The sequence below is a fragment of the Urocitellus parryii genome, chromosome 7, assembly GCF_045843805.1.
Source record: "Urocitellus parryii isolate mUroPar1 chromosome 7, mUroPar1.hap1, whole genome shotgun sequence".
Classification (NCBI taxonomy): Eukaryota; Metazoa; Chordata; class Mammalia; order Rodentia; family Sciuridae; genus Urocitellus; species Urocitellus parryii.
Genome location: NC_135537.1, coordinates 146,787,146 through 146,805,070, shown reverse-complemented (window position 1 = coordinate 146,805,070; position 17,925 = coordinate 146,787,146). Strand labels below are relative to the sequence as shown.

General features: G+C 42.6%; 1 pseudogene; it reads right to left on the bottom strand.

Annotated features, from left to right (window-relative positions):
- Positions 1 to 17,088: 17,088 nt before the first annotated feature.
- On the bottom strand, positions 17,089 to 17,561 carry LOC144255975 (S-phase kinase-associated protein 1 pseudogene; annotated as a pseudogene).
- Between the last annotated feature and the right edge of the window lie 364 nt (positions 17,562 to 17,925).

Sequence of the window (17,925 nt, the reverse complement as noted above, 5' to 3'; positions counted from 1 at the left end):
TCAGAAACTGACCATTTCTTTCAGGAACACTTGCTCCTTTTTTTGCTCCTTCATTTTTCTACCCTCACTTTTCATGGACCCCTGTACCTTAAAACCTCTCCCGTCTTCTTCTCACATTGGTAAGACCAAACGTAGCCCTAAATTCTACGGAAAAGAAAAATGTTGGTATTTTGTCTTGTTTTGGGAAAGGAAAGCCTCCCATGAAATCAGACAAGCACTACCGACTTTCCAAATCTCTGAAAATGCAAGCTTTTGCTGAGACAGCACAGAACTCTGCACTCCTTCACCAGCCCTCACCTGCCCTGATTTTAACTGCTTTTAAAGGAAGCCAAGTTATTTGGTAATATATTCAATTACTATTGCGGTTATTTTCACTATAACAATTCATTGCAAACACAGTGTTTTAGTAGCACCAGGAGTTAATTTTACAATTTGTTTCTGGAATCCAACTACAATATCTGACCAGGATTCTCTTGGGAATTGGGTCAGTTCTATGTCAACTTTTAAGGTATAGGCAGCAGTTAGTTTTCCTTGTGGCCAATTTAACATGTAATTTTTGTTTCCTTAGGTTTTTCCAGCTTATCTAAAGAAGCGTCTCTTCCGCCAGGTATGTCAACATTAATTATTCCCTGTAGTCGCCCTGTTCATGAATATGAGTTTTGAGAATCAGCAGCAGAGATGCCACCTTCTGAGTAGTTTCATTTTGGCTTGTCTTGATCTGGTGGTATTCAAGCCTGCATACTGCAAGTCAGCTCTGTTTTAAAATGTGTCATGGAACCAGATACTTGTGTCTATCAAAATACCTTGGTGTTTTTGTCATTCTATGAAATGGGTTTTGTATGCTGATTTTGTATCCTGAAATTCTTCAGAATCTGAATTAGGCTCTCTTTTTTTTGTGTGTGTGCAATTGGAGATCCTTTATGTGAAAGTAAGAGAAAACCAACTCAGTTTAGTTGAAGCAAAATACGCAGCCTAGATATCACGTCTCCGTGAAGTCTAGCTTGAGATCAGGCTTCCAACAGGGCTATATTCAGTTGCTGAAGAAAAGCCAACAGCCCCCCACATCTCTCATTTATTTGTTTCTGTTGTTGATGATGGGTAACTGATTTATTTCCTGGCTTCTGCTTTACCAATAGAACTTTCCTGGTTCCTGTTTTATGTCACCTTCAACATTCTTTTTCAGTCTTCTGGTGCATGTGTGGAAGTTTGTCTTAGGACACACCTAGTGGTTGAATTGCTGGTTGAGGAGGTGTGAGAACATTCAACATCCTTTTTCAGTCTTCTGGTGCATGTGTGGAAGTTTGTCTTAGGACACACCTAGTGGTTGAATTGCTGGTTGAGGAGGTGTGAGAACATTCAACATCCTTTTTCAGTCTTCTGGTGCATGTGTGGAAGTTTGTCTTAGGACACACCTAGTGGTTGAATTGCTGGTTGAGGAGGTGTGAGAACATTCAAGTAACAAGATACTGCTGATACTTTCCCAGTTAGACAGCTCACTTGACTACCCTGGGGACCATCTTAGACATTCCACCTTTCCTCCAATTGTCAGATTTTTCTTCATCTTTCTGGCTCTCTTCTCCTCTCTGTCTGCCCAGTACAGAAGGTACAAGATGGGATATATGGGTATGAGGTGCTATCTTTGTGGTATGCGCTTTTATACTTAATAATTTGGTGGATCATATCTTAATATACTTATTAGTTGAATTGCTTCACAGTTTTTGGAGTGCCTGTTCTGTCTTTTGCCCATATTTCAATTCGACTTTGTCTTTTTCTCTTTGCTTTGTTGGAGTATCTTACAGATTAGAGAATCAGTCCCCTTGTTGTCCCAGGTATTACAGACTGCAGACAGCTTCAGTTTTTTTTTTTTTCTATTTGTTCGTCTTCATTGTGTTTTCTGCTGTTTGTCTATTACAGGGAGCAATAACAATCTTAGCATCAGATGCTATCTTTTAAAGGTATAGAATATCAGCATAATCTTTACTCATTAATTTCAAATTTATGATCCTGACAGAAAATCAGGACATCTTCATATTTTTTTATCATTTCTTCATTTTGGGGTAAATATTAATTACAGTGATTTTTAAAGTCACTCTTTGGTAACTATGTCCTAAGAAGTTATCAGTCTTTTCCCGTTATGTGTTTCTTCTCTCTCTCTCTCTCTCTCTCTCTCTCTCTCTCTCTCTCTAATTTGTCCTATTTTATTATGTCTCCTAACTTCTCATGTATCAGAGATTATGAATTAGAGAACCTTTGGAATATGATCAGGTCCTCCCTGGAGGGTTCTGCTTTTTTTCTGGCAGGTAGATGCGATCCAGGTAAAACTAAAGTTTAGTTTTATGTTTTTCTAGCTAAGATTTTCCTCTTACTACTAGGTTATGACTTATGGAGTCTGAACTTATGTCAGGGTGTTCACCAAGGGCCTCCTGTTTGCTGGGACATCATGAATTCTTGCTGTAGTTCTGCTTGTAGTCCTACAAGGCTATTGAAATTTTAGTTTAGTTTTTCAAGCCTCTAGTTTCTACTTTCTTCTGTGTTCCCAGCTTCTCATCCTGGATCAGTCAGTGAGTTGAGGGGAATTTGTAAATTGACTTAGGCTCCTCCTCTGCAGTTTCAACTTCTCTGGGATTTTTCTGTCTCAAGTTCTAGCCCCTCTGGCAGCCTTGAAATTTGGACCCCTTCCTTTCTCCTCATCCCAGTGGCCTGTTGACTGCTGTCTGGGCTCTGGGGACCCATCCCACGACACGGAAATATCTGAGGGAGAAGCAGGCTGGAGTGTGCAGCGGCTTCCTGTGCTCCTATCACACGTGTTGGCCTTGTCGTCCTGCTTGTCCCACTGGCCCTCCAGTTCTGGATGCCACAGTTGGCTCTATTTTGTACAGCCTTAGTGGCTGTTTCAGGTGGGAGGTTTGGTGCTACAGTAGTCACAGTTTCCATGGCATGTTCTCAGTGTTTTCTTTTTTATGCTTTGTTAGCATTTTCCCCATATCCAGTGCTCACAGAGAAGATGAGATGTGTTCCAGAAGCCCTCTGCAGAGAACTGTTCTCGCAAGAGGAAGCACTTGAACAGTTAGTGCGGAAGGAGACGGGCTCCGCTGGTCAAGGCATACTGATCTTCTCTAGGAGCTGGTCTGTGGTTCTACACTTGCCAAAGAACAAGGAAGTCATCTGCGATGCGCTTCTGATTTCCAAGGACAATCCACCGGTCCTGTACACCTTCCTCAGGATGGAAGAGGAGTTAGAAAATGGTTCCACTCTCCACAGGGAACTAGATGAGAAGATAAAGGGGTATTCTTCCCAAACTGCCCGAAGTTTAAAGCAAATGCTTGTAAAACTTGGTAATTATACTGAGAAAATATGTATCATGACGAAGATATTCTGCTTGAGCCCTAAGGGAAAAATAATTGCCTTTTATGATTCAAGTGAGAAAGCATTTTATCCTGCATCCTACTACGTTGCAACATTCGAAACCATGGTAGACCAGCTGAAGGCTCTTTTTATGGTCTTAAAGAAACTTGGGTCTATGAGTGAGCAGTGGGCCTCTGAGATTTTCAATTGGTATAGATCGCTTATAGGAAAATTCCCTGAGGAAGTTTAAATGGTGTCAAGGCCTCATCCAAATCATGGAAGGTGCACTGGGCTACAGAGAAATTTTTCATCATAAAGAGGATGATGATCTCCAAGTCTGAAAAATGATCTCCAAAAATGCTGCAAGCGAAGCAACTTCACCTAATTGGAAAAATAAATGTAGCCTGTGTTTACTTCTTCCTGAGCGTTTGGGGATTATGATTGGGGAGATTTTAGAATTCAAGTGTTCCAGACTCGGAACATATGTAAAAAGATTTTTACATATATAAAAAGATTATGCTTAAGGGTGATTAGGAAACTTAATCAGTTCACTATTCTGTGCACGATAGTTATTTACTCGGTTCCTGGTTCATGGATAGACTTTGTTCCATTTTTGGATCAGGACAGATTGCCGTCCCTTAACAAGAATGAGAACTGTCCAGGAACTACTCATAGAACTTTGTAACTTGGAAAATATTGTTGATGAGAGTCATAATTTCCCCAGTGGGAATGAAAATAAGGGAAATGTCATCTCCCCCAAAGAAAGACCCCAGGAATTCTTTAGGTCTTCTTGGACTACTTTACCTCTGCTCACTTGGAGGAGTCGAAACTTTCCTGATCACTCTCGTAGCACCCTTAAATACTCACCCGAAAAGTTGTTTTTCTACAATTGGTTCTGAATAAGGCATGTGAATGGATGAAATCCTAAAAAAGCTCTCTCACTCATCTCTGGGGAAAAGCAGCTGAAGGAAGTAGAAAGCCTCGCAGATATGGAGAGTTTCCATAAGAAGAGGAGCACCAGGGTTTGGGGTTTCTCCCTCATCAGAGATGAGCTGGGGACGGCCATGAATCCAGTGGACCCAGATACATCCTGGCTGGGGTGTTCTGAGTCCACGTCCAGGAGGCTCAGTGGGACCTTGGAACAGAGAATAGAGCTGGGAGCCCCGCAAGGCGCAGTCGAGAGGAGAGGAGCAATGCCTTCAGTATTCTGAGAACAAGTAAACGTTACACAGACCAAATTTACAAGCCACGTTGCCATTTGAATGTAAAAGCTAATGACCTGTGCTGGTCATTATCCTGAAAGACGTAATCCCAAACTCCGTCATTGCAAATGTTTAAATCCCCAAAGATCAAAATGCCGAGCCTGGAACACTTGAATTCTAAAATCTCCCAAATCATAATCCCCAAAGGCTCAAATCTCCAATGGTGAAATTCTAAAAAGTTCCAATTCCCAAAACCACAAGCCCCATGAAAAAAAGAGGTCATTTAGAGGGACAGGAAGCTGAATTCTGGCCATGGGTCAAGTGACTGGCCATGGGTCAAGGCGGTGTGTCAAGGCAACAGTGACAACTTCAATGTAAATGTGTCATGGTGTGCACTGACGTTCCCTCCTGCTGATGAAACTCCAGGAGCTTATGTTGAGTTCATGTCAAGTTTGCCTGAAGGAGCCAGCGAGGTTACTGACTTGTGTAACATGGATAGCAGCGCCGTATGATAAGAAGACGCTATGCATGTTACTGTTCCGGTCACTCTATTGTTCCTGCAGTCCTTGGTCTGTGTGGGAGCCATGTGGGATAGGTTTCCACATCCCCAAAACACGGCACGGAGGTTGCGAATATTTCATAGGAATTGCTTGCGTCAGTATTTATGGAACATGCAACAGTTTTGAAAGGAGCAGAGCCATGAGGGAAATGGACGTCAATGTGTTCTCTCAGGAGAGCCAAGTCCTAAAGCTCAAAAGCAGCTATTCATGGCAGTCAATGCTTCACAGTAAACCAGGCTCCCTGACACCCACCTGTTATCCCAGTGACTTGGGAGGCTGAGGCAGGAGGATCCTGAGTTCAAAGGCAGCCTCAGCAAAAGCGAGGCGCTAAGCAACTCAGTGTGAGACCCTGTCTCTAAATACAAAATAGGGCTGGGGATGTGGCACAGTAGTTGAGTGCCCCTGAGTTTAACGGCCGGTATACCCCCAACGATCTATCTATCTATCTATCTATCTATCTATCTATCGATAATGAGCCGGAGGCCTGAGGTTCAACCAGGTTTTATGGAGTTGGAGTACAGTCATGCATATAATGCATCCCTTTAATGCACAGTCATACGATGAGTTTAATTAATCTTTTTTTTCTATGTTTGAGCATTTTTTCTTCATATCATTTCCAGTACTGGAAATATAGATGTGTAATGACTTTTAGAGAGTCCAATTTTGTTTCTGCACTTTTACAAATTGGACTCCATGAAAGTACATTACCATAGCGTTGTGTTGACTTTCTAGCGAATTATTGTGCGTATAGATAAAAATGGCGAAACTCCCTCCATAAGTGAGAGTCTTTCTGGTAGATCTGGGATTGGAAGGATAAAATTATAAAGATCCCAGTTCTTGGGTGGTTTTAGAGGCAGCGGTGACTCTCCTGGTTTTGATCAGGCTCATCAGTAGACTTGGGTTATCCTTCACCGAATTCGAGTGACTGCAGTAAAAAATTGATGTGAACACAGTTGCCAATCTGAGTGGTCGACATTTGTATGTGTCCTTGTCCGAAGTATTCCTTTCGAATACAGTGAATCTGCTGAGAATCGTTATGCAAATGCAACTATCTTTTGGACCCTTGAGGGCTCATCATTACCCTGAGGTAATTTCATACTTAAGAAGAAGAGAGAAGTGAGAAAAAGGTCTCCCACCAACACCAGTGTCTGTCATGGGAATTGCATGGTTATGTCTTTGCGATGAGACTGGAGCTCTTCTCCTCCCAGTTCATGAATGGTGATTCAGAGGAAGGACATCTGCATCCTGAGGACCGAGAGGAATGAGGATGGACTCTGATCCAGGTACGAGGGAGAAAGCGCCACCCTGCTTGTCCTTTCTTCCTCTTTGTCGCTTCTGGGTCCTTTAGTCTCTGTGACTTGGAGCTCCTCCTACCTGCTGCAGTTTGCTATCTCCAAATGTCCTTGATCTTCATAAATGGACAAGTTTTATTGGGAGGATGAGGAAAAGCCAAATAAAATATTTGGTGAATGATGATTTTCCGCAAGAGAAGAAATAGAGGGAAATGTTGGAGGGGGATCCCGTGTTGAACTCTACATTACTTAGCTTCTTTTCCTTGGAGTTGGCTGGAGCATCAGAATAATGACTAGCTTGTGCCTCAGTCTAGAAGGAGACCAACTCTGGGAGGCAAGAGCCAATGCTGGGTCAGGAGTGTTTCCAAAGGGCTTAGAGGAAATGCAAGGGCATAAAACACACTGTGCTTAGAATTTTAGGAGAGCACTTGAAGTTATAGTATAGTTCCAGTAAAGAACTATTCAAAGGTACAAGAGGGAGCTTTATACTGAGTGGGGCAATAGGACTGGAGATTCAAAAGAAAGTCTCTTCATGATGGATCTTTGGGCACCTGGGTGTAGGGTCAAGAAAGATTGACGCATCTCATCTGCTGGGCTGCATTACACCAGGGGAAGTGAAATTGAGATACAGCCTGGTCTGGCCTCTTCCAGTGAGGAGGGGTGAAATCACCTAAATTGAGATGTTTTCTTCTTTCAGGGTGGTCTGAAACTTTTGAATCTCAGCTGAGTCTGTCCCAGTGTCTTCCATGTTGCAGACTAGTATCTTCTAGGAAAGGTCTAGAACAGAAAGCTGATTTTCAATTTTCTTTCCAGGTGTTAGCTGCCAGTTTACTTTAGGAGAGAGGGAGATAGTTTAAAACATTGATTTATAAATTGATGAAAATTTTGTACTGCAGCTAGGGTATATCAAGAGGCAATGTCAGAAGCCTGTTGGGGAATGAGTTTCAGCTGCCTTTAGAAATCATCCATCTTTGTGCTTGCAAAACCCAGCTGATTGTCAGAAATGGTAGAGGAGGTGGTTAAACACACAGGTAGATGTCCCTACTTCACCAAGAACTTGTCCACATATGACTTCCAGCTATGAGGCCTAAACATGTGCACGTGAGCAAGCTTCTCAAAGGATTCTGATGCTCTTCCCATGTCGGAACCACTGATTTAGACACGATAGGGAGAGCATTAGACTGGAGGATGTGGTGGGTTAATTGACTCCCTCTTCTCAGCTTCTCAGGTGTAGAGGAGAAACACCTATAGAAAGAGTACAGGCATTCAGCTCATAGAATATGAAAGGAGAGACCGTGAGTAATTTCTCTTGGAAAAATCACTAAGGTCCCAATGGACCACAACATAATCATTCAAGATCAGGTGCAATGTTAGATGACCTTTCCCACCCCTGCCCCCGACTTTTTTCACCTAGATTTTGTCTAGGAATTGTTACTTAGAAAAGGAAGTGTAGATGTTTGAGGAGAGAAATGTGTTTTTTACCTTCCCATATTGAACCTTTTCAGTGTGAGATGGGACAGCATGTGACATAGGCATGTCTTATGTATATCCAAAGTTGTGTCAAGGGTCAGGTAATTAGAATATTAGGACTCCTGTAGTTGCACCTTCAAGAAAATATTTTATTTACCTGAAATCTTTCTAGTCCTTAACAAAAAGGTGTTTAAACATTCCACAACGAGGATCTGAGATTGAAGAGTGATTGCATATCTGGTTTTCACTTCTTTGGGCTCAACAAATTCCATTTATTTGGCACAAGTGCTCTCCATGAGATAATAGAAAAACAACATCGTTCTTTTCACCAGATTTTTAGGATACAGGTTAAGGAGAGGTGACCCAGAGGGAAATTCTCTTATGTTGTATTACGGGAGCTTTATTCTCTTTTTGAAGTGTTAACTGAGACTGATACAAAACAATACCAACACACTTTATAATCTCTGATATTTTCATTCTAGAACCACCAGGATGTTCCTGATATCCTGCCAAATTCTCCTGGAATTTGGCATGAAGGACCGGAGGGGATAAAAAGTCAGCAAATGCATCCTCTTCCCAGGGAATTCTGAAATTCTCTAGAAGCAGGGCTGTGGACCTGGTCTTGCAAGCCAAGCAGGGAGTCATCTGGGATTCTCTGCTGATCCCACTGAACAGCATCTCCTTCCTCTGCATTGTCCTCCGGGAGCAGGATGCAGAAGGGTAGGTCTCCTTGCACCCACTTCCTCTTTCCTTTGAAGTAGAAGCTGGTGAACGTGGGCAGAATAACGGGAAAAGTTTGTGTCTTTACCAGGGTCTTCTATCTGAGATCTGAGAGCCATGAAGAGTGCATGTAAGGAACAATTACTCTGGTCCTGTTATCTTGCAGACACCCAGGATTGTCTTGAGATGCTCCATTTCTTTCTTGAGCTTGGGAATTCTGAAATTCTCTAGAAGCAGGGCTGTGGACCTGGTCTTGCAAGCCAAGCAGGGAGTCATCTGGGATTCTCTGCTGATCCCACAGAACAGCATCTCCTTCCTCTGCATTGTCCTCCGGGAGCAGGATGCAGAAGGGTAGGTCTCCTTGCACCCACTTCCTCTTTCCTTTGAAGTAGAAGCTGGTGAACGTGGGCAGAATAACGGGAGAAGTTTGTGTCTTTACCAGGGTCTTCTATCTGAGATCTGAGAGCCATGAAGAGTGCATGTAAGGAACAATTACTCTGGTCCTGTTATCTTGCAGACACCCAGGATTGTCTTGAGATGCTCCATTTCTTTCTTGAGCTTGGGAATTCTGAAATTCTCTAGAAGCAGGGCTGTGGACCTGGTCTTGCAAGCCAAGCAGGGAGTCATCTGGGATTCTCTGCTGATCCCACTGAACAGCATCTCCTTCCTCTGCATTGTCCTCCGGGAGCAGGATGCAGAAGGGTAGGTCTCCTTGCACCCACTTCCTCTTTCCTTTGAAGTAGAAGCTGGTGAATGTGGGCAGAATAACGGGAAAAGTTTGTGTCTTTACCAGGGTCTTCTATCTGAGATCTGAGAGCCATGCAGAGTGCATGTAAGGAGCAATTACTCTGGTCCTGTTATCTTGCAGACACCCAGGATTGTCTTGAGATGCTCCATTTCTTTCTTGAGCTTGGGAATTCTGAAATTCTCTAGAAGCAGGGCTGTGGACCTGGTCTTGCAAGCCAAGCAGGGAGTCATCTGGGATTCTCTGCTGATCCCACAGAACAGCATCTCCTTCCTCTGCATTGTCCTCCGGGAGCAGGATGCAGAAGGGTAGGTCTCCTTGCACCCACTTCCTCTTTCCTTTGAAGTAGAAGCTGGTGAACGTGGGCAGAATAACGGGAGAAGTTTGTGTCTTTACCAGGGTCTTCTATCTGAGATCTGAGAGCCATGAAGAGTGCATGTAAGGAGCAATTACTCTGGTCCTGTTATCTTGCAGACACCCAGGATTGTCTTGAGATGCTCCATTTCTTTCTTGAGCTTGGGAATTCTGAAATTCTCTAGAAGCAGGGCTGTGGACCTGGTCTTGCAAGCCAAGCAGGGAGTCATCTGGGATTCTCTGCTGATCCCACTGAACAGCATCTCCTTCCTCTGCATTGTCCTCCGGGAGCAGGATGCAGAAGGGTAGGTCTCCTTGCACCCACTTCCTCTTTCCTTTGAAGTAGAAGCTGGTGAACGTGGGCAGAATAACGGGAAAAGTTTGTGTCTTTACCAGGGTCTTCTATCTGAGATCTGAGAGCCATGAAGAGTGCATGTAAGGAGCAATTACTCTGGTCCTGTTATCTTGCAGACACCCAGGATTGTCTTGAGATGCTCCATTTCTTTCTTGAGCTTGGGAATTCTGAAATTCTCTAGAAGCAGGGCTGTGGACCTGGTCTTGCAAGCCAAGCAGGGAGTCATCTGGGATTCTCTGCTGATCCCACAGAACAGCATCTCCTTCCTCTGCATTGTCCTCCGGGAGCAGGATGCAGAAGGGTAGGTCTCCTTGCACCCACTTCCTCTTTCCTTTGAAGTAGAAGCTGGTGAACGTGGGCAGAATAACGGGAGAAGTTTGTGTCTTTACCAGGGTCTTCTATCTGAGATCTGAGAGCCATGAAGAGTGCATGTAAGGAACAATTACTCTGGTCCTGTTATCTTGCAGACACCCAGGATTGTCTTGAGATGCTCCATTTCTTTCTTGAGCTTGGGAATTCTGAAATTCTCTAGAAGCAGGGCTGTGGACCTGGTCTTGCAAGCCAAGCAGGGAGTCATCTGGGATTCTCTGCTGATCCCACTGAACAGCATCTCCTTCCTCTGCATTGTCCTCCGGGAGCAGGATGCAGAAGGGTAGGTCTCCTTGCACCCACTTCCTCTTTCCTTTGAAGTAGAAGCTGGTGAACGTGGGCAGAATAACGGGAAAAGTTTGTGTCTTTACCAGGGTCTTCTATCTGAGATCTGAGAGCCATGCAGAGTGCATGTAAGGAACAATTACTCTGGTCCTGTTATCTTGCAGACACCCAGGATTGTCTTGAGATGCTCCATTTTTTTCTTGAGCTTGGCCGTGAGATTTTAAATTTGCTAACCAGCTCTGCCACGCAACCAGTGCTGGCTTCATGAAAGAAGGTTTGGTTCATAAGTAATTGCTAGGGAGTTTAAAATTAAAGAGACAAGACTCTCATTAATACCAGCTTTAATACCAGCTCTAAGACGGCTTCTCCTAGCTCCTGCCTCCAGCCACCTAATGGGATGGTGAGGTTTACAGAAGAGACTAGCGAGAGAGGGAGAACACGCCAGGGAGTGGGCTTTTATTGGGGAACAAAAATTTCCAGGGAAAATCCCATCCAATGAAGGTTAAGGGGGGCAGCATCCCAAGGTCAAGATTTGGTCTTCAGGGCAGTGGCCAGGCACGCCTCTGCACTGACAAGCCCTCGGACCTGGGACAGGGTGGGGAAGGCTCAGACACAGCTGTGTCTAAGTGCCTCTCACCCAGCCAGGGAGGTAACTCAAATCTCGTGCGAGGATGGCCTCCCACAACCAGCCTCTGAAGAACTTCATCTGGTAAGCAGTTGGATCTTATACCTATATGTGTTATCTAACCAGGGATTATTTTTCTGCTAAGCCAACTTGTTGCTTGAGAATTACATGGTGAAATGATTTGTGACAACGGTACCATATTCAGGGGAGCACAAAAGAGTGATTTTCTCCTTTATAAAGTGAAGAAAAGCTGAGTGTGTCATTTTCTTGTTACAGTAATAAAAGGATCTGGGAGGCAGTGTCCCGGAAAACCTTTATGAAGAGGGACTTTGAAGACATTCAACACATCACTGTGGATGAAGCTCAGAATTTCCACACTGAAAATGGGGACTTATATGGGAAGTCAAAAGCCATCACTCAGAGGGAAAAGGAAGCCCAGAAATTCTCTGGAACTTTCTGAACCATTTTCAGACCAGCCACTTGGATGTTAGTGGTCTCCCTCCTCTTTCATCCCAGTAGCTAAGAGCTCACCAGAGTGATCCCCAATGCAGATGAAGTCGCCCAATACCTACCAGAAGTGATGAAGGTCATTAGAAGAAAACCACCATGCAACATCCCCCATGGGTCCTTGGAGGTGCTTATGAAAGCTGAACAACTTCGGGGTTCTAAGGAACTATGCAAATTGAGAGAGAGATTAGAAATGTGAGCCACTGCATCTGCATTTTTTCCTAAATTCTTGAAATTTGTCTTTGCTCTATTGATTCGGGACATGGAAGATTCCTGAGATAATTCAGTTACATAACAGGTAGTTCATGCCTTGGAGGCTGTTCTACTACCTCTCAGCATATCGAGGACAAAGTAGAAGGCTGTTCTTCTATCTCAGTACATTGTGGACAAACCTGATAACGGACAACAACCATCCTTTGAAAGGTCATGAGAATTTTAGGCACCACGTTGATTATATCAACTAGAACCCAAGCCCGTATTTCCGGCCTCTTAGAAGACCTGCTCGAACGGAACGACTCCTGTCTAGTCTTTTCGCCGACGCCACTCATCCTTCAGGACTCCCTGGACCCGGCTAGGGCAGGACCCCGGCAATACATAAGTAGGAAGGGAAGAATAAAAGTATTGACTCAGTGATTGTCCTCCTTCTCTTTCATAGCATAGTGAGCTGAATGTTATGAGCTGAATGTTTGTATGTCCTCAGTCTCACATTCACACATGACAGCCCTAGTGCCCAGTGTGCAGATGGGGCCGTTATGGGATTAAATCAGGTTAAAGATACCATGTGGGCAAGACCCTGATCTATAGGATAGTGTCCTTAGAAGAAGAGATGCCAGAGAACTTGCTTCTTCTTCCTGTGTGCACAGACAAGAGGTCCTCTGAGCACACAGAGGGCAGAAACCTGCAGGCCAAGAGAGGAAGCACAGGGTGAAACCACCTTGATCTTGGACTTCCCAGCCACCAGAACTATGGGAAATGAATTTCTGAAGTTGAAGCCACTCTGTCAGTGGTATTTTCTTATTGCAGACCAAGAACATCATTACAGTCATATAGTTAGCCTTCCCTCTAAAAATACTGGCACTAAATTTTAGCAAAGGATGGGATTGTAGCTCAGGGGCAGAGATCATGCTTAGCATTTGTGAGACCCAATGTAAAGCTCCAGCACCAGAAAAAGAGAACAAAAACCACAATAACAATAAAAATCATTGACAATGTTAATGCAATTATTTATTTGCTTTATTCTGGTCCAAATATTCTGAAAGGTTGTTCTAAGCACTAGCCAGAAAATATCTGGATAACTGATGGGAATCTGGAATATTATGGGACTAATATTTCACTTACTGTGAATGTATTCCCATGTTCTAAGCTTTGAGCTTCTCTGCCTGTTGTTCTCCCATCTGTGTTGACTCAAGGAATTCTAGGAGCTCTCCTTGAAATCCTAAGCTCCTCTAGTTTCAGCAAAATAGGGAGGAAAATATTCCTTATTTCTTTCTGAGTGCATTAAATCAGATACAACTGAGGCCCATCTCCTAGGTCCTGCCTCAGCCCCGGGGTCATCCATTTCTCCGTGGAGCTCTGCGTCCTTCAGTGGAGAATGGCAGCAGAAACCAGGATCTGGACACTGGCTGTGCTGGTTGCTACTTTGTTGCTGCTGACTTTGAAGCTTTTGTCATCTGTCCCTGAATGTGGCTGTACTATCCATCCTGGCACATACTGACCACAGGTGGCAGATGAATACTTGCAGTGTGGTTGGTCCAAATTGGGATATGGTGTGAGCATGAATCTGCACTGGATTCAATAATTTGGTATGGAGAATGAAAATATCCCCTTCATCATGTTTTTATAATTATTATATTTTATAATCATTATATTTCCGAATCATTATATATACTCTTTAAAAAATGTGGTTACTGGAAAATTTCAAACGATGTAAGTATCTTGCATTATACTTCTGTAGAGCAGCCATGGTGTTCTCATTATTAAAATGAGTGTGGTTAGATGTGGTAGCACTCGCCCATAATCCTAGTGGTCGGGGAGGCTGAGGCAGGAGGATTGTGAGTTCAATGCCAGCCTCAGCAATTTAGCAAGGCCCTAAATAAAATATTTTTAAAAAGTGCTGGGGATGTGGGCAGTGGAGAAGTGCCCTGGGTTCAATCCTTGGTATAAACAACAACATTCATAATAATAATAGTAAATGTTCAATGCTTCACTAGAGCAGAGGTTCTCCACAAGGTAGAGGGGGAGGGTATTTTGCCTTTTAAGGTACATAACGTCTATAGAGTTGTTTTTAGTTGTCACAACTACAGGGAGTGTTAATGGTACCTGATGGGTTAAAGCCAGGTATGCTGCTAAGCATCCAATAACTTCCTCTTCTGTACTGCTAGTGGGCTGGTAGGTTGAATGAAGAGACCTGGGGTAACCTGTGCCTCCAATAGGGATCCTAAACTTTCTAAGATGGTGAAGTAACACCATTGCAAAGGCTGTTTATTCCTTGTGCAGTGTAGAGAATACCAAGGTGAAGTATAGGAACGGTGTCCTTTGAACAACAGCCTATCTTCAGAGGTCTTAGCTTGTCTTCAATTCTATGGATGTATATTGATCAGTTGACATATTACTAAGTGATTATATAAATCTAGTAGTGGGTGTTTCCAAGATTCCCATGGGAAAAAAAATAAAAACTAAAACATCACCTCTTATTCTGTAAACATCCTAACTCTTTAAGAAACATTCCAGGCATGAAGAAAATCAGAATATATAAGCTGAGTGGTTATGAAAAAGACACAAGTCTCCAAAACTTGCACAAGTTTGTGAAATGCATTGTTTGGTCTGAAAAATCTCTTCAGAACTCTGAATCTCATGATGCTTTCTGGTTAAAAACATTGCAAAGGAGAAAATCTTTACTCAAAAGGAAATGCAAAATCAGAGTAGAAAAACATATAAACATGACAATCTAATTAAATGTAAATAATATTTCATCTCTCCAATATAAGCCATTTTTCTCTCTAAAAGTGTTTTGGGTTTGAGAAATGGGAACATGTTTTTGGGAGTGTGGTCCTGGTGCTGATAAAGAGAAGGAGAGGGTAGCCCAGAAGGGAAAAGGGAGAGGAAACAGGAAGGATCATGAACTGAAATCAATTTCCATGTATATATGAGTCTGTGGGACAAAACCAAGTACTGTGTAGAACCATACATTTCTAATAGAATATAAAAGAAATAAAATGGGCTGGGGTGTGGTTCAGTGATTAAGCACCCCATGAGTTCAATCTCCACTACCAAAAAAAAAAAATTCAAATTAAATTTCAGCCAGAAATATGTAGTACTTAAATAATTTATGACTCTTTATCAAGACTTTGAAGGATGTTTTGGAAGGCTGTGTTATTATGTGGTAGGATGAATAGGAAAAAATCAACCGTGAAGCTTCTAATTAAAGTATTGCCTTTGTGAAAATTGTTCCCTGAATGCAGGCTCCACAAAGTATTTATCTTCTCTGTGATTCTCCAAGGTGTGAATGAAGATGCAAAGAAGACACTTTCAAGACTTTTGCATTGCTTAGGAATTTCCAAAATAGCCCCAGGAAGCTATGAGGTCACATGGGTATATTACCTACAATAAATATGCCAATAGACAATCCCAAACAAGGCCTTCCAGAGCTGAGCGAAGGTGGAATGACTTATCACTGGTTTACATAGTTTTTAAAAAATTTTTTTGAGACTACATATGGGATATTATTAGGCAAGATGAATTTGGGACAAATGGGAGAAGAAGTGATCGAAAGCTACTATCATGATAACCTTCACCAGAACTCACAGGAAGTGTAAAGAAAATACAATAAAATTACATATGTGTTGAGAGCCACAGCGGAAGGGGCCCCAACAAACTTCCAGCTGCCAGCAAACTTCCATCTGCCAGCTGATGATTGGCTCACAGCGGCCCCAGCAAACTTCCAGTTGCCAACTGATTGGCTCCTCTGCAGTGATGCTCATTGGGCTGTTTCCCGCCCTTTCAGACCACAGAGCTGGGGGACTTTTTTTGGCTCTGCTCACATGACCCAGCCAATCAGCCTCAAGAGCAGGAGGAGTGGGGGAGGTTGAGAGGCTTGTGGGAAGCCAGTGGCAGTTGGGCTCTGAGGGTTTTTCCTGAGGAGCTCTGTGGTTTGGCGTGTGTTCTAAAAAATAAAGTTCGTTTCTTTTGACAAGTGGCTCCTGAATTGTGTCCAGCGAGACTGTGGCACATATGAGTACAGATAATGATAACTAGGAAAGAAAAGGGGAGCATAGTAGGGAAGGATAAAATCTGTAAACTACTATTATTTTATTTTATTGAAAGTACCTTGCACTCATGATGAATGTTTTCTGGGTTTTGCCACATATTTCAATGTTAAAGTTACTTTTTACATGCAAGGAGTATGAAGAGTTTCCCCCATATGGGAACATAGTGTTTTAAAAGATGACAGACCCCATGAATTAAATGTCTTTTTTTTTTTTAATTGAAAAGCTATCCAAATGTCTAGTTACATTTCTCCCCTCCAAATCCACAAACTGGGTAATAACTGAGTCTCTGGGCAACATATTCAAAGCTGACATTCAAGAAAAAGAAAAAAGAAAAAAAAAAAAAAACAAGTTTGATAGTTCCGGTTGGTGTGGAGTTCCTGGCAGGGCCATGTGGGTGGCATTAGAGTGAGTTCGAAAATAAAGTTTGTACCTGCTTGAAAAAAAAAAAAAAAACAAGTTCTCTGGTCCAATTAAGGAAGCCCTGCTACATACAGGCTAATCAATCCCAGTGGTACTGATTGACTCCAGGAGGCTGGAAGACATCCTAAGAACCCCAACTCAGAACATTTACTTTCAAGTAGCCTTTTTCCAGTTTCCAACTCATGAATAAAGATAATATTTTGTTTATTCCATTTCAGAAATTTTTTTGCCAACTTTTCAAAGCTCACTCAAGTTAACTGGACAATAAACTAGGCAGAAATTGCTTTACAAAAGGAGGGAAAGCCCAAAATGCCCCTTTCTACAGAGAACCCACAGTTCCGTTGTATTCAGAATAAAGAAAGAAAGAAACTTTCTCTCACACTAGAAGAAATTCAGCCATAGGTTTGGAGTCTGTACTCAAACCACACAGGCAGTAAGGACAGTTTTATGCTAATACAACTGATTTGCTTCTTCATTTCTCCTGTTTGTCTAGTACTAACAATTATAAACAGAGCAGTGCAACTAGTATTTGGAACAATCCTTAGAGTGTTACAGTGTCAGGTCCAGCGTTTCACTTCTCTTCACACCACTGGTTCTCTTTGAGTACCTGGGCTTCCTCCTCTTCAGTTGTTTTTGATATTGAAGTTTTTTCGAATCTCCAAGTTTTCCCCTTGATCATGTGGGTAACGGTCTTGCATGGAGCATCAAGCAAACCGTTGATGTCTAAGTAGTTTGCAGCCAGAAGAAGTTCAAAAAGTGTTCCTTGGTCAAGTTTCAGGAATTCTTAGTCCCAAACAAGGGTATATTCTGTTTGCTTTTCTTTGTTCTCATATTCCTCAGGAGGAGGAAGGTCATCCTTGTGGTGTGTGCACCACTGAATGACCTTTTTAAATGTTGCTGCATTAGAGGAACTGGGTCATCATCACCTTCATCATCCGTTCCCAAATCTTGCAACATGGTCTTGATTGTCACAGATTGTTTGGCAATTTCTATATCAACTTCAAATATCTCCCCATCAGAGCTCTGCAATGTAATTGAAGGCATGGTGTTTGGTCTCAAAAAGAACCGAACTGAGACGAACAAGGTGGGGCAGCATCTACACAGGAAAGAAAAAGCTTACATAGACTTTTTCTTTTTAAAAATTAATTAATTAATTAATTTTAATTAGGTACATATGACATCAGAAAATGCATTTTGATTCATCGTACACAATTGCAGCACAACTTTTCATTTCCCTGGTTGTACACGATGTAGTGTCACACCCTATGAGCAGTCATATGTGATGATAAACTCAGGAAATGGCCAGGTACCTGGGGCTACAGAGTTATTCTGTTTATTCTGTCCCAGTGAAATTTGAAGCCGTCCTATTTCTCTGACGAAATGATGAAACCTTTTGCGGTCTCAGTAA